The 4,190-nt window shown below is 46.0% G+C and overlaps 1 pseudogene; it reads right to left on the reverse strand.

Moving 5' to 3' along the window:
- Window positions 1–1,108: 1,108 nt before the first annotated feature.
- On the reverse strand, window positions 1,109–1,912 carry LOC147961234 (uncharacterized; annotated as a pseudogene).
- Between the last annotated feature and the right edge of the window lie 2,278 nt (window positions 1,913–4,190).

Consider the following 4,190-nt stretch of genomic DNA (forward strand, 5'->3'; position numbering starts at 1 on the left):
TGTGCCGGTTGTTGCGAGCATGAGTAACTTGGTCCCTTTTCTGCTTGCGAAATTCCTCCAAGCTGTGGCGCTCATTTTCCAATGTAATGGCCTTGTCCACAAGCGTTTTGAAGTCTGGAAAGGTGTGTACGACCAACTGGTATTTAAGTGCTGGTGCCAGACCATCCAGAAACTTCTCCATCTTTTTGTCCTCCGTCGTACGTTCTTCGTTGGCATAACGAGATAATAGGGTAAACTGACTATTGTAGTCAGTCACTGTCATGCTTCTCTGCTTGAGGTCATCAAATTCCCTTTTCTTGATCTTCATAATGCTCCTGGGAATGTGCGCCCCACGAAATCCTTCTTTAAAATCTTCCCATGTGATACTGTTTTCATCAGGGTGCATGTGCAGGAAATTCTCCCACCATGACGCGGCTGCTCCCGTGAGATAGTGAGGTGCATAAAGTACCTTCTCACGGTCTGAGCACTGTGCAATAATCAGCTTCCTCTCAATGTCTCGAAGCCAATCATCGGCCTCAAGAGGTTTATCAGTATGAGAGAACATTGGGGGACGCGTCTTCTGCAATTCAGCCAATTTAGAGTGCTGCTGATAAGGCTCACGATGATTCCCCATATTGATAACATGGTTCATCATTTCCTGGTGCTGCTGCTGGCTTTGCTCATAAAGTCGGCATACTTGAGTAAATGCTGTCTCACTGCCTTGCTGACTTGACTGTCCCTGTGTGAAGTTGTTGCTAGTCTGGGCACCATAATTTTCTTCCGGCGGGTTTGGCATGGAACGCGTCTAGGGACGAGGCATTTTTCACTCTGGGGTAATTTCTCAAACTCATGAGAAAGTTGAGTCATAAAATAAATAATTTTGTAAAGGCGGAAATTTCAAGAACTTCAACATTTTTCAAGAAAACACTAGATCGCGCGTGGAGAAGGACCGCTCAGTACATATCTTACATGCAAACCATAATTATACAACACATCACTCAAGATGTGCATACACATTCCTGACATGTTATTTAGGATAGTGCACTTCTCCGAGATCCTACATGATGCGCAAACAAGCTACTACTCACCAAACCTATGTACATATAAACATATCATACAAGCTGGCACATCACACTGCTGCTAGGCGTGCTCAGTCGGAGATGGTGAAGACCTCCTTTGGCCTGCCGAGGGTAAGACCCAGTGGTGCTGGAGACTCAACCTCTTCCTCAATGATAGGCTCCAGGCGCGAAGTACTGGGTTGTGGAGCTGGCGCGGGTGTGGCAGGTGGTGCGGCTCGGACTGGAGTGGGAGGAATGACCTGGTTAAACTCCTCAGTGGTAGGCAGGCGACGAGCGGTGTCTAAGATGGCCGGTGTATATGATGCTGAGGACGAGACGAACGTTAGTGGTGGTGCCATGTGGAGCAGCTCCCTCCTGTTGGCGGAGCAGCCATGGATGGAATCCATGCGAGCAGCTACGAGGTCGTCCACGAGGTTGTCGAAAGCTGCCTCTAGTGCCTTGAGGTACTCAACAAGCATCTCAATAGCCTCATCTCTTTCTCCCCTGGTGCAAGCGAATGCATAGTGGCAAGTGTATGGCACGTGGCATGGGAGGTAGCGGTAGCGATGAGTCTTCATTGAAGGAAGAACATCCCAGAGACGAGCTATTGCCTCGCGGGCAGCCATCTGCATGGCATGCCTCTCCGTAGGCATGGCCCTCCCGACGTACCGAAAGCGGCGGAACTTGGCGCGTCCTCCCTTGAATTGAACTGCGGCCTGGTACATGGACAAACTGTCGCTGAGCTTGTGCCAGTAGAGTGTGAACTCCGGACGGACTGATGGCCCGATCGCGATCTTGGTGATGGAGATGAGGAGTTTGACAAACCCCTCAGGAACATTGGCGAACACCTGTGACTCACAAACGTTGCCCGCCATCTACAAAAGGAGACAAAATCCCGAATAGTCAAATCATAAATTTATGATGACCAACAGAAAATTGCTACAATATGCAGAATAATAAAATAAGCTAATAACCGATTAGAGATCGCACCTAGTGGCTTCCTACAGTCAGCCTGGCTCTGATACCAAGTTTGTCACGACCGCCTTTCCAATAAAACATTTATTGAAAAGACGATCTTTATATTAACCAGTACAGAAGAATTCTTCTTACTGGCAAACAAAACCTTGATACAGAAATCCAGCAGTACTAATATTATACATGGTTGAGCCGAGGGTGCTCAACAAATTATTACAAGCACGCCTATATTATACATAGAGGTGGATATGACACAAGGGTATGGTGGCATAACTACTGACTAGTAATAGAGGTGGTGGTGGATATTTCACAGTGAGGTGGGTGACATGACTCTGAAATCTTACAGCTCATCAAGCGTCGGAGTGAGGCTTGATGATTTTTATTTGGGTGGCGGAAGCGTGTATAATACAATTGAACAACTCCAGGGTCGCACGGGACTGACTGGGACTCCTCTAGGCGTCGGACTAGCTATCGAACTCTTCATCCATAAGATCACCTTCGTCACAATCTGGCCAAATCAACAAGCCAGGTGAGTACTTTGAATGTACTCGCGGGACATAAGATATAACAAATGTAAACATGATGCACATGAGCAGGTCAGTATGCACAATCAAATAATAGATTTGCACTGCATGATAAATATGAGGAAATAAGGCGGTAGTCCTCCTGAAATCCCAATAAAAATAACTGAAAACCGATCAGGTGTCTGAAGCGACGCCTCGAAAGGTGGAAACAAATTCAACATGCCACAGTCGGGCATCGAGGCGACACCACATAAAGGGCTTATATTGAAAAGTAAATAACAGGATGTGCCACAGTCGGGCGTCTAGGCGACACCTCGAAAAGGGCTTATAATGAAAATAAATAACAATGATGCCACAGTCGGACGTCTGCGCGACATCACATAAAGGGCTTATATCAAAAGTAAATAACAATAATGCCACAGTCGGACGTCTGCGCGACATCACATAAAGGGCTTATATCAAAAGTAAATAACAATGATGCCACAGTTGGACGTCTGCGCGACATCACATAAAGGGCTTATATATATCAAAAGTAAATAACAATGATGCCATAGTCGGACGTCTGCGCGACATCACATAACGGGCTTATAGTTTATCATTCGAATTTAAGTAGCTCATGAATTCAAATCATCACAAGGAAATACTCAGCGTAAAATAATAAACTGGTTAGTCCATTCACATGAATAACCTTCAACCGAGTTTACCACTCTCGGTTGTATATTTATACTCCGGCGACTGTCACCGGGGTTAACAATGAGATTTGACACTGAGACAGACACTGGCACTGAGATGATGTCCAAGTCCTTGATCGTGGACATGGATACTCAAATGATTTTGACTCTTCAGAGTTTGTACTCTTTAACCACAGCCAACGGATTTCAGTAGTCACGAGGACTAGTTCCGTTTACGGTGTTTTAGAAGAAACACGTCTAACCAGTACACACCCATTCCACATTCCGTTGCCAGGGATCACCCTCGGTGACGTTCAAGAAAAACCTTAAGACGTGGAGGCTACAACCTCGAATAGCATGGGATCAAATTTATATCGCGCGCTCTAAGGGGTGCCCCCCTCTCGGTCCCAACCGGAAACACCCATGCCCCCTGACCGGATGACTGGCTTTAATCCAGGGCCATGGAACCCTCATCGTGGTCCCTTTGTTTGGTGTGTACCAGGAAAGAGGTTTGCAACTTACTAAACCGCACTCTTTGCAGAAAACATGTGGCAGCACGAAGGGGGAAACGAACGGGATCGAGACTTGACCCACATTAAAAACTGGAGTTCACGGTTGGCATAAAATTGGCATGCTTCAACAATACCAGCCTGCAACCTATCATCTCACCACATGGATCGTGTTATCTTATCACCATAAGAACACATCAACTTCGAAGCTCACCGGTAGCTTGCCTTGCATGTACATAACATTCACAAATGCTTATATAGACATGCCATGATAAAACTACTCGAGCAAACATGCAAAACACTCATCATATCAAAGATTCAAACATGCTTGCCTGGCTCGGAGAAGTCGGAGTCTAGCTCGGCGAAGTACGCGTCTCCTTTACTCCTCCCGGTATCTACGTATTTAAAGAAAAACCGGATACTACATAAATACCGTGCGTGCACAAAAAGTATCCCAAATATTTTTCAAATAAA

The sequence above is a fragment of the Triticum urartu genome, chromosome 7A (genome assembly GCF_056163025.1).
Source record: "Triticum urartu cultivar PI428250 chromosome 7A, HENAU_Tu73, whole genome shotgun sequence".
Taxonomy (NCBI): Eukaryota; Viridiplantae; Streptophyta; class Magnoliopsida; order Poales; family Poaceae; genus Triticum; species Triticum urartu.